This window comes from Magnolia sinica, chromosome 18, assembly GCF_029962835.1.
Source record: "Magnolia sinica isolate HGM2019 chromosome 18, MsV1, whole genome shotgun sequence".
Classification (NCBI taxonomy): Eukaryota; Viridiplantae; Streptophyta; class Magnoliopsida; order Magnoliales; family Magnoliaceae; genus Magnolia; species Magnolia sinica.
The window spans coordinates 44,722,397-44,736,076 of NC_080590.1; the positions used below are offsets into that span (position 1 = coordinate 44,722,397).

The 13,680-nt window shown below is 40.7% G+C and overlaps 1 long non-coding RNA gene across 1 annotated transcript; it reads right to left on the minus strand.

Moving 5' to 3' along the window:
• Window positions 1-12,038: 12,038 nt before the first annotated feature.
• On the minus strand, window positions 12,039-13,037 carry LOC131233776 (uncharacterized). Its single transcript, XR_009165346.1, has 3 exons — window positions 12,976-13,037; window positions 12,511-12,639; window positions 12,039-12,281 (listed from the first exon to the last, which is right to left on the minus strand). It is a non-coding gene; the product is annotated as an uncharacterized LOC131233776 (long non-coding RNA).
• Window positions 13,038-13,680: the final 643 nt, after the last annotated feature.

Genomic DNA, 13,680 nt, shown 5'->3' on the forward strand with positions numbered 1-13,680 from the left:
TAGATTTCATTAAACGTGATCATACATATCACAGGACCAATACCATAATTATAATTCAAATGGTATATATTAAAAACGAAATATATCTTTTAAATATTTTGTCCGATCGTAAAACCCTCTGTACATTTACCTTGAAATCACTAGATATATATTACATTCCATCTATAGGATTTTTGGACATCTCTATCATACCAAATAAAATGTCATATGATCAGATCCACCCATTTTTGGGACCCAAACAAATAGTTCAACATGACTATTATGATTCTTATATTTTTCTATAGAAACCATACCAATGAATTAAGATTCTAACAACTACAACTTGATCAATTTGGGTGCCAAGTAATCCCAGGATAAATACCCACATGTACAGACCTTTCTCAAAAACTAACCTTCTGGACATTTTGTAAATGGCTATATGAGAATTCCAATCATCTATTTTGTTTTCCAAAAATGTCCATCCAGTGGGTACTTACTAAAATTTGATGGTAGAGATCACCCATGTTCAGTGACCCAATTAGAAAATTGAATTCATCATTACGTAACGCTTAAAAACCCTTAACTGGGAATTCGTTCATTTAAGTTAAATCTTCAAAATGCAAGGTCCATCATCGTTCCAAAACATCTAAGAGTGTAGATGCCCATGCACATAGACTATTCTTAAAACCATATTTGCATATGCCCATTTATATCCGAACTTATACCAAGACCTATTCACCTAATTTAAACCAAAATTCCTTAATTTCTACACTTAGATCCATTATCTCACCATCCATTGCAAATATGGATCATAACTCTCAAGTGGTCCATCTAAAAACTAACATTAATGGTTCATCATGAAGATCTTGTTATGCCCAACGCTCTTATCAGTTGGTTCTGAGAAAATATCTCTTACGAGACAATTAGACCCACAAATCAATGGTGATCTAGGCTTAGAAAGTTAGTTCCGATTTTATATTTTAAAAGAATGTGTGTACACTTATATATATTATTTCACCCTGTACATCACACAACAAACTCTTATACTTTAAACCATCCATGAAACCATCTGTACACAGACTTTGTCTCCTGTCAAGGAACCTAGTGGACCATACACTTCTCATTTACAAAATCATCCAACCGCTCATCATTCATTTTTCGTTATTATCATAGATCGTCTTATCTATTCAATCGATCATCGAACCAACGGTACACATTATACAACTTCGAAAATCATAAAACCTTACTGGTTTAGTTTTAGCGTGAGGGGTCATATTTCATATCAAATATGTGGTTCATACCAAACTTTGGAAATTTTCAATATATATGAAATCCATAACTCACTTGCGTTTTATCCAGCAAAGAAAAAAAAACGTGAAGATGAAAAATCACGTGTGAAACCTCCCATGCATTAACATAAAGTGGGACCCACCTTTTAATATAAAAGAGAAGAGGGGAGACGTAAGTGACATCTCACTACCAAGCAGAGGAGAGAGAGAGAGAGAGAGAGAGAGAGAGAGAGAGATGAAGAAAGAACGGAGGAAAGAGAAAAAGGAAATATATATATATATATACTTTTTCTTTTTATAAAAAATGTGAGTATCTCTCACTTGATAATTATATATATATAATTATATTATATATATATATATATATATATTTATATATATATATATATATATATATATATATACACACACACACACACACATATATTTGTTTGTTCTTTTATGCTTATAATTAATCTTTGCCATCTTAGATTATTTTTCTTTAATGTAATTACTTACCATGCTTCCTAAAAATGATCTTTAATTTTTAAACTTTTTTATTACATTGGTTGTCATTATTTTAATATGCCTTAATTCGAATTTTATATTGTCTTATTATTAATCGTACATTAAAAATTTATTTTTTACATTTTAAATTTGTTGTTAGAATTATTGCAGAAATCTTGAGTTTATATATAAATTTCTAAATTCTTAGATGTAATAAAGTACGTTGCGTGTTTATTATTATTATTTCTTTTCTTTACGTGGAACTTTAATCAAGATCTAATATATTACATTACATGTTTATTTTTTATAGAACTTTAATCATGTAAGGACAATTTACATTGATTGGAAATTTTATTTTTAGTTCGATAAATTATATACACAGTATTATAAATTGATCGAAGAATAGCAACCATTGAAGATTTTTTGAAATACTTGATTAATGGAATATTAAAATCATGCATCATTAAAATAGTTATAAAACACCAGAAAATAGGTGGGGCGATCAAGTCCTCTGGGTTGAAAATTCCTAAAGCGTAAATAGGTGGGGCGATCAAGACCCTTGGGTTGAAAGTCCCAGAAACCCAATTGGTACCCTTTTGGAACCTCTACCGTACCCTTTGAGTGGGTGAGCATGTCAGGATTGCAAAAGGTTCCCACTGCCAGGTTCGGTAGGGTAGTAGTCTGACCAGCTAACGTACAAATGGGTCCCTCACCAAGTGCCCTTTGGATGGGTGAGCATGTCATGCAAGAGGTTCCCATTGCCAGGCTAGGTGTTGTATTGGTGAGGGTGTTGGCCAACTGGTATAAACTGGCCCTGGTATTAAAAAGAATAAACTGCACATGTTATTATGGAGTATAGTATATGTTGATTTCATTCACTCATTTTTCTTTGAATTTACATGGAAACATTTTGTTTATTAAATCTCCTCATTTGTTATTTTGCCCAAATATGTATTGTATTTTTATACAGTTTTATTCATATTACATGAGATTATTTTGAAACCTGGGTTGAGATTACTCACTAGGCTTCGCAGCTTACCCTGTTGGGATTTTAAAATTTCAGGATTGGGATCACATGGAGGAGCTTAAAGAGATTTTCTTTTATTTATTTTTGTTTCTTTACCATTTTCTAAATAAGTGTAATGAACATTTGGTAAGACAGCATTATGATGACATGTGTTTGATGGTAATCTTGAATAGTCAGAACATGAACATGTTATTCTTCTTTAAATAAATGTTCGATTATAAAATTTTTGAATTGTTATATTTTATGAGTGATATCATTTTGTCAATATATGTGTGGATTATGAAGTGTAAACATACAAAACATAAGTCATGCCTGCGGGTATGGAATCGAGGTCGAACATACCCAGGTGCCGGATTTCGGGGCGTGACACCTATGGTATGGTCTACTTGATCTTTGGGTATGCTTAAATTTTGGTCTCAACCCCTAAAATAATATGGAAAAATGGATGGACGGCTTGGATAGACTAGATACATTCACGGTGGGCCCAACAGAGTTTACTCAGTACGATAAGTGCGTAAAATCCGATTTCCATTGAAACTCACAAGTAATCAAACCTACAACTATTAATGGGTGATCCATCAGGCTATCGGACTTGCAAAAAAAAAAAAAACCATTGCTAAAACTGATCCAAAATAGGTTTGGAACCCTTATAATGATTGATAGGTAGATCTGACCACGGATAGTGAACGAGGATCAATCCGACCAAGGGGATAACATTGGTCCAAAGAACAAGCCATCCATCAATCAATTTCCAAGATGGACCATCACACCACCAGAGAAATGTACTTTAGGATTTCAATCACCTTGATAGATAGATCTAATTAACCATCCATTATCAAGATCTAACTCTAGATCATCAAGTTTGTTATCCATCAAGCCGCAAGACCAAGGATTTATAATCAAGTTTCCCCTAAATTAGGTTGGGAACTCCAAGGATCAGTAATAATCAGGCTTGGAATTGATCTGACCATAGAATGGTCAAGAATTGCCAATAAGGCTTGAGATTCAATTCACTTGGTGTGGCTCATCTGAGCTTTAGATCAGCCCCATTCTTGGATTAATGGCCTTTTATAGGTCGATGAATCAAATGTATGGAGTGGATTGGTTCAAACAATACAATGAACCCCACGTTTAGGATTACAAGTGCACAAGGGGGTGTGCACCAGTTGTGCACCGGACCAGGAAACCTTGTTAATCGGGTTTGACCAAAAAAAAAAGAGAGAGAGGGAGGTTTCCTCCTCTCTTTTGAGAGTTTCCCGCCCAGGGCAGAAATCAAACAAGCACCGCTCGTTACAATGAGGTGTGGTCCACCACCTATGATCAGAGGACCGATCTGGAACGTCCATCGTGATCGGACAACAAATCTGATCGGGACCACACAGTCTAAACACTTTCATGCAAACACACATGGCCCCAAACAGAGAGGCGCGGGCGACTCATTTCCAAAAATGGATTTTTCTTTCCATTTCTCCCTGCCACGCTGGCGATCCGTACAAGCTCCTCCCCCCTAAATCTTAGCCACTCGGTCGAGATCATCCCAGTCCCTCATTCAGTGCCGCGGAAGGAAGGACTCCCTGCAGCGCGACGAAAGGTGGAGAGATGCCTTCCTCTTCGGGCGTTGTAAGCTAGAGCGATCTGGGCTCTTACTGGGGTTTAATCTGACCATTCCGAACGTCCGACCTAGGGCAGCAACAGCCCTGGCCGTTAGGGCTAGCAACACCACGATAAATCCTCCTTCCGCACGATAAGAGTCCGCGGCGGAATTTCTCACGAGTGGCTGTATAAGAGTGATCTCTGATGGGATTCCTGGGCCTCATAGTGACCAGTGGACACATCCGGTCCGTTCAGAAGCAACAGATCATCGGATGGGACCGTAAACTCAAAAACTCCATGGACAGGTGCATCGTCTTCTCCGATCGGCCGTAGAATCCATCACAATGATGTGGGCCCCACTGACAAATCTAAGGAACTCATTCGGTAGGCCCTAGTGGTGGGAGTCTATCCCGTGTATTAGATTAACACCATGTAGGGGATTAACGCTTTCAAAACCCCCATAGCTTCAGTGACCGTTGAAGCTTAAAACGGCACTGGTTAGAGCAATCGTGGGCAGCCCTATCCCTTTATAAGGGCGCGATCGTCTCGAGATTTCTACCTAGATTCTAGGAGGGAGGTAGGGGGAGAGAGAGAGAGAGAGAGAGAGAGAGAGAGAGAGAGAGAGAGAGAATCGTTGTCGCTGACTCGGTGCCGCACTGCATCGAGTCGGTCCAGTCGACTTGGGCTGGGCTGAGTCAGGGCGAGGCAGAGGCTCTGTGCTAGGAGGGAAACAGAGGAAGAGAAAGAGAGAAAGAGAGGGTGAGAGAGCCCTGAGTTCAACAGGACTCGACTCGGTTCGAACTCGAGTCAACTTCCTGACTCGCTGGGCGAGCTGCGGTTATGGGCTGTTGAACTGCCGAGTGGACTCAGCCAGACCTGCAACGTGAGGTGTGCTCTGCTGAGTTCGAGCAGACCAAGTCCTCCGCTCATGCCAGAAAGACCTCGGAAGCTGGTTGGCTCTATCCATTGGTCATGCTTCAGCAAGCGAGTCGAAGCAGGCCGGTATGGTTACAGCGGGAGCATCTGCTACACCTAGTCGCTGAGTCATAGCACTAATGTCATGCCCTAGACTCGGTAACCGGATTCACAAGGAACCCGATGGCCGGTTCTAGCCGCAACAGCCTCCGTAGTACCCCATTCTCGGCTCCTGAAGCAGGTTCCGATCGTGGGATCCTACAAGGAGGATTTCCATAACAATATAACCATTTCCAATACGAGCATACCCAAGATCATAACAAGTAAATCTGATAATAAAAAAAGGCACATATCACAAAATCCACTATGAATTTGAACTTTTACAAGTTAACATAAGGTCCAAAAGGACATGCATAAGATAATAGAAGAAAGAAAGGAGGGATGAAATACTGGGTCCTCAAGCTCAGCTCTAATCCAAACTCTGCCACTGCGACACCTGCCTAGGATCTCCTGCACGCATCAATCGTGCATAAGCTTAGAGGGTGGTGTAAGTGTGTGATAATAGTGCACAGAAGAAAAATAGGAGATACAGGAAGGAGACATGCTCAATGAGAATATCACTAGCCTTACCAAGGCTTATCATGAATATGATGCAATGAGTACTGGACGCCATACCAAGGCAATGCATGAAAGGGCTTATATAACCAATACTAATGCGATGCAAGTAATGCCAGTGCTCATAATTAAACCGTATGTCAAGTATATTTTCAATCATAAGGAAATCATCGGGGTCCATTACACTGCTGGATGACTGCCGCTCTACAGACCCCGCACAGTCAAACGAGCGTAAGAGACCTCACTACCCGCCTGTGGACAACCAATCACCAGCAAGGCCTGACAGTAGCGGACCCATTCACGAGCTGGTCAGACTCAGCCTAGCAATGCCCTCTTACATCAGGCGAGTAAGGCCACACCCCTATCCAACCGACTACACAACAGTGGGAGTCGCGGCCTAATGGTATAAGGCCCTCATGTGCTCATATATTCCACCCGGTCACGAGGTTGAAGCAGATCCTTGGTACCATGAAAGTTTTGAGAATTTCACCCATGGGCATCCTATGCACCCGGTATGCTCAAGTAACATTTCCGATGTCCAAACATGGTCATACACGATGTATCTGTGGAGGCTACAACCCTGATGAAGAAAGGGTGATAATGCTCATATATTATGCAATGCCAGATGCATGAATCACACAATCAACTATGCATCAATTCCAAGCATCCAACATGCTCAAGAGGGAATATTACGTCCCTCGGGAAGACAGCATGCAATGCCCAATGGCACAATCATAACCACACACACAGTGTCATCCAAGCATACAATGATGCACATGGGCCATGAAGATGGGTCTAGGCGCATCATGCGGCGATATACAAAGTAAATTACATTCCTCCTATCCAAGAAGGAACCAAGACTAGGTACTTAGACAATATCCATAAGGAATCCCACCTCTAGTGGGGGCCCATTTACCTGGGGTAGCCCACGAGATTAAGCATACAACTACGGGTCTAAGTAATATAGAAATGAGCCTAGCAACTGTCTAAGATAAGTATCCAATCACTCTTAAATACAACCGGACCTAGAGGGGTCCATAATGGGGACATTTAACTACCTTTCCCCAAAAAGGTATATCTACCATGAACTATATGGATAAAAGGCCCAAGGCCTACATTTAAGATAAAAATAAAAGTAACCACATACATATATTCCTCATAATAGGCCATAAAAAGATATAATATCACTTTTAACAACATGGGCTCTAAGAGGGGAATTAAGGCCCAAGGCCCAATTCCCAATGGCCATAGAATCCATGCATTAAGTTGGACTTGGTGGGCAGCCCGCGTACACAATATATGGCCCAAAAATAGGTTTAAGTTTGGATGAAATGGGCCCCACTACATCAGCCCAATAACTAGCAATTTAAGTGGGCAACCGAGGGCCCAATACTATCCTTACCTCAACTCAGAAGTCCATCAAAATGGTGGAAGTCGGCCCAATGTATGGTTGGGCCAAGCTGGGATGTCCCTACCCAATCTGGGCTTACTGGATGTCCCAAAATTCTAATCTTAAGATGGGGTCCTCATAAGATCACTAAAAGTGACCCAAAAGAATGCACTGATTAAGCCCAAAGATTATAAGAAAGCATAAGCATGTAACACGTACACAAGTTCTCAATATGGTGAGCCCCACAGCCAAATAAAGTTGTAACCATAAAATTACACATCGAAGGCCTTTTGATAAACTTTTGGCCCATTTGACTTACTGGGCCTGCTAAGGTCCAAAAATTAGTTGAGTATGTGGAAATAATCTCATGAAGGCCAATTATACTCATTGGGGGACCCCACCAGATGGAGAGTGTGTATATATCATGAAAAGATCAAGTGGGCCTGCTACTGGATTGTGAGTCCAGCAGTAACCCAAGGCAGAGAGTGCTTCCACAATCGGGCGATCCAAGGCTTGGACGGCCTGGATCAAACATGCATTAAGGTAGGTTCCACATACATGCACATTGAGCCTTAAATAAATGGCCTAAGGTCTATGGTGGACCTTTAACCACTCATAGAGAAACCTATGAGCTTACCTTAGGATCACCCAGGAGGACATCCAATCTCAACTAGTTTCCAAGAGATAGCTCACCACTACCCATATAATGAAAGATCTAAGGCCTAAGCAATGTGTGGACTAGTAGGCCATACACCAAGCCCAACTCATAGCCCATATAGTGGGCCCTCAAGTAAGGTTTGGGCCCAACCACAAAGGTCATAATTTTACATATTGTGGTGGGCTTCATAGGCAGCCCAGTAATTCATTTACATGGGCAAGTTTCACATTTAACACAAGTGAGTTGGGCCTCACTTTTGGCCTAAGTACAGGGTCAGTTTAGTGGGCAGCCAAGGGCCCGACTTCTTGTGTATCATTGCCCCTAAGCCCATCACAATAGATAGGAGAGTATAGGCCCAAGATCAATGGGCCTATCCAAAAGAACTGAGTCCACAAGGCCTACTTGCTAACACAAACATGCATATACTATATCACATAATGGGCCCTAAAGAAATGGCCCAAAACAAAAGTCATCCAATTCATACATTATGGTGGGCTTGAGGGCAGCCCATAAACCCAAGAATACACATAGGCAAGGCCTATACTGACAGTGTGGGCCTTGCCACATCAGCCCAAAGACTTAGCAAGATCCTCCACAATATACATTTATGTGGGCCCTGCAAGTCAACCCATAATTAAGCATTTCATGAGGGCATCATGGCTAATAAATACACACGGTCAGCCTGTAGATGGCCCGTTGGGCCCGTGAAACAATAAGGTCAGGCCCTGCACGATCTTGGGCTCAAGAAATAGGTTTCCAGCCCATTGGGCCTATAAACTACCAAAAATCTGGTTAAGGCTAACCCCCAACATCACCACAAAGGTGGGCCTTAAGAGGAACTAATTATGCCCAAAAATGTCTATGGAAATAAGGCAAGGAGTGTGTGCAATACTCCCTTAAATCTGGTGGGCCACAACAGCTCCAAAACAATCAACTATGGAGCAAATTTGGGCCCCTTACTGGAATTCCAGCCCACCCACTTCCTGGGCCTGCTGGAATCCAGAAATTTATGTAATTCAGATGGGTTACTAGCCAATGGTGACCCACACATATCACAGTGGGTCCCACCAGATGAGAGGGGAATGCATAATACACATTAGAAGTGGGCCATGCCGGTGGAATACAGGCCCAGCAACAGCCCAAGGTAGGGGCGTCCCGTGGTGGGTAGTCCTATGGGCCTGAGTATCTGGCCCAAAACTGACCCAAGTTTGCAGGCCACACCACGGTCAGTACAGGGTCCTGATGGCCATAAAAATTTATAATATGGTCCTCCCATAGTTGGATCACGAGCTCTCAAAATTTTGTGATTTTTGGATGGTCAGAAGTATTTTAATTAATTTAAATAAAACAGACCATCAAGAAAATCTGGTGAATCGGGACACCTGAACGTGGTGAGCTAGTCCAGCACTTGCCACGGTGTGCACGGGGCTCTATTAGCCCCAAAAATTTGTAGGTGAGTCCCACCATAGGTGAAACACATCCCTATAAATTTTCATGATTTTAGGATACTCAAAAGTATTTAAATTAATTTAAAGAATACAATCTATCCAGGGTGAAATATTGCTGGAATATAACTGTCCTGAATTTAGGCCATCCAATGGGTGGGTTTTGGGCCTCCAAAATTCTTGAAATATGTACCTAAGGTTCCTCATCAATTATAAAACAATTTGGAATCCAGAAATATTGCCCACCTTCTTAGAAATTATTTTTTTTAATATTATTTTTATGGGACTATGCTGCTGGACTGCACAGCAGAAATTTCTGGCAGTCTAGTATGTTGGCCCACCCTTTTGGATGCCCAAATAGGATTCCTTGGCCCTGAAATTGTGTGGATAAGTCCTAACATGGGTGGAACACCTCCCTACAAAAATTTAGGATTTTTGGGATAGTAAAAATATTTTATTTAACTCATACAATTTATGGACAACAAGGTCCAGATTTTTATTTTCCTGCAGCAGCAATGCTGCTGTCCTTGACTTTAGCACCCCATTTGAGTGGGCCCAGGTCTATGTAAATTTAGAAAAATGCTAGGCTAACCTTCCTATACAAGTATACAGTAAGGTGGGGTCCACAAAGGTGGCCCACCATTTCAAAATCAGGCTGATATTTATGATTTTTCAGCAAATAGTGTGGCTGGACAGTCCAGAAAAATCTGGACCGCCCACCCTCCTTGGCCCACCCTTTTGGGTGATCAAATAGGGACATTTGAAGGTGAGGTTTAGCATACTTTTAGGTGGGGTCCACACCTCAAAGAGAAGTCTAAGAAATCAGGAAAAAGGAGACCACAAACAAGGCCTACAACCCATACATTACAGCATAAAAAAAATTCCAGCAATCTGGACAGCAACATGTTGCTGTCTAGATCAGCCCAAAAAAATTAATAAATGGGAAATAAATCATAGATTCCACAAGGTGGGGTCCACCCTGATGTGTCACACAACTCCCAGGCCCAGCCCCTCCCCAAGAAAATCCATAAAATCAGGCCCAAAGGCTTTCCAAATCAAGCAGCAAAACTAGGCAGCACAGTTGGGCCTGGGTGTCCAACAACTTGGGCCTGGATGTCCCAAAAATTTAAAAATTCTGGTTGCATGGCACATCAGGTGGGCCACATAATCATTACATCCAAACCACAGAAAGTGGAGAAGAGAAGAAGAAAGGAAATCTCATCAAGATGGGGTCCATGGAGAATGGCCCCATCAAGATCACATGCATGCAAGTGATGGCTAAAAAGACCTTATCCAAGGAGTGGTGGACCTTCACCATTGATGTGGTGAGTCCTACACTCTCCATATGAAGCAACAAAAGATCTATGACAATAAGAACCATGCAATCTATCCTACATGCTCACCCACTTGTTGGATCTTCAAGATTCTTCAACCACCATGCTCCTTAAGCTTCAAGGAAGGAGGTTCAATGGTGATGATGGATCTTTGATGGTTAGATCTAGGGGGAAAGAAGAGGAAAGAGGGCTAGAAAAGTTCAGCAATGGAGGACATTGGAGGGCATTTGTAAAGAGGAGAAGAGAGAAATGAAGAAAGAGAGAGGGAGATGAGAGAGTTTCTAAAGTTGAAATGATTACTTTCTTAAAAAAACATGAGTTTTAAAAAGAGAAAATAATCATTGCTCATGGGATAGGGTGGCTCATCATTGCCTAGAGAAGCTAATCTCATCATGGTTTTCTTGAGAAAAAAAGCCATCATTGCTAGGCTAAAGGTGGCTTACATGGGGAATAATGTACATGGGGAAATGTGCAATCAGGTGGGTCCCACCAAAAATGCAATCAACGGTCCAAATAATGCGCAGCCCATAACTTTTGATGAACACGCTGGATTTATGCATGAGACGCGGTGCTGGAACCGTGACGACGATGCGGTCGCAATGGCATAAGTCTTCGGTCAATCCGAGTCGGGTCTACATGACCAAACTCAAGGGTGACCGCAATCACTATCCGAAGGTCGTGGGTCGCCGAAATTTGACCAGTAGGACTGCGGGACCAAAATACACGAGATGCATACTCACACACACACATGCACACATGCGAACTCAGGTCAGGTCTCACAACTAATTCGGTGGGTGTGATTTAAGTTCCAGATTGTTGAAGATTGAGCCATCTTTAGGACAAACTGTTGAAACTACCCAGAAAACTGCCAGCAAGTCCTTTACCCGCGGTCAGCTAACAGCCAATAAAGCCTTGGTTGGTAAAGGCTTTACTGGCGGTCAAAACCTTTACTGACAGTTGTACAGGCCGCCACTATATTGTTGAAAGCTACGAATAAAATTCGTAGCTAAATATGAGTTGCCACAGTACGACCGCAGCTATTGGTACCTTAGCTCTTTAAAAATTTGCTACGGATTAAATGCGTAGCTATAGAAGTTATGGCCATGACAATCCATAGCCATAAAGGAAATCTTTCTTATCAAAAAGTTTAAAAAAAAAAACAAAAGAAAAGAAAAGGTGACCCACATGTATCCTAGTTTTTTTTTTGTTTTTTTTAATTTTTTATTACACCAGTCTAAACAGCTAACATAACTTGGTTAATGTCAATGATCTCCTCGTTGCCAATGATTGTCATTGTTTTTAAGGGACTGGTTTCTTCTGTCGATCTTTGCTGAGTTGTGTAGCAGTAAAAGGCATCAGCACTAGTTAGCAGTTAAAATTAACTCACACTCCAAATCACCATTCATTGTGTTCTGAGTGGCTGTGACATGTAAAACACAGATCTGTCTTGAATTTACCTTGACATAATATAATAATGGCAGAGAAGAGGAAGTGTGCCAGTGTCAGCTGTTTGATGATAAAGCAGGGAATTTGTAAGACAATTAGAAACACTACATACACACACGAAAACAAAAAAGAAAAGATTCAAGGTCTAAGTCAAAAAATAGACAAAAAACAAAACAAAAATATAACTTTTTTCTAGAGTAATACTCTGACCATTGATTTTGGAGAAGTGGGGTCCATGTAGATAATCTAAACTGCTGATCTAATGGACCAATAGTGGATGGGACCGGACCAAACTCACTTTTTGCTATTCTAGGGGAAAATAAACTAGGTAACCTTTAAAACATCCATTGTCAATCCTTATAGATGCCTAAAGCCAAAAACACGAACATGAACTCGAACATGACTCCCTTCCTTGAACTTTTCATCCAGCTTGCAGACTTCCTCATCAACCACATCAGATATCTATAACCCATAAAAGAAGAATCTTTACATTTTCAGCCTGGGTTGTAACGACAACACCAGAAGGATTTTTAAATATGAACCAATCACAATAAAAGAAGGCAATGCCTTCATCAGTATATTAAGAAAAGCAAGAGAGGAAAGAATTCAAAATTAATACATGAATTGGTATGTAAATGTTATATCTACTTTTGCAATTGATGCAATATTTGAATGTGGCCCATCATTTATATGATCTGGAATACACAAAGGGTGCAGCAGTCAGACAATAATGACGGTTGTAGAGTGAATATGGGTGCAGAAATCTTGGGTTTTATCTAGTGACTTAAAAGAGCAAACCTGGCATTATTGATGATGAGATGAAGCCTCAAATCACAGAAGGTGCCCTTGTTTACAACCAGATTGAATGTCACTAAGAGCGGGGTTGCAGAAGACAATTTTTTTTTTTTTAAAGTTGTTGAAATGTGGGTTACTGTCAGTCTGGGACAAGGTTTCCCCTCTTTACAAGCGTTGCAGAAATTTTGATTGTTATTGAGAAAGAAGAAACAATAGACATGAACAATCAGTTTCTGTGGTAAAATCATATTTATAAGCAGCTTGTATAACCAATAGTCCATTACTTCAACTAGATGGCATTGCATGGTGATCCATTTTTGTGCTTGTCTTGGAATCGGTCAATCATTTGCTAAGCTTACATGAAGATATTGATTCACAAACACAGAAATCAATGGTAGACCGTCAAGAATCAGGGCATCAGCCAAATTAGCTTCAACATACACAATCAACTCTTTAGGTTAAAAGAAGAAATAAATAAGACAACTTCTTAAAGGTGAGGGTGTAGGCGAGGCAGTTGGACTCTTCAAAGGCCAAGGTTAAGCCTGGTGTGCTAAGGCATAAGCCTAAAAAAGTTCGAAGTAAAAATTATCTAATGAAAATAAGGGGATCTTTTCTTCTTCTTTTTTTTTCTTTTTTTCTTTGGTTTTGATCACCAAACATGATCCCATATCTATATAATCCCAGTGTATCCTAACACTACAAGAAATG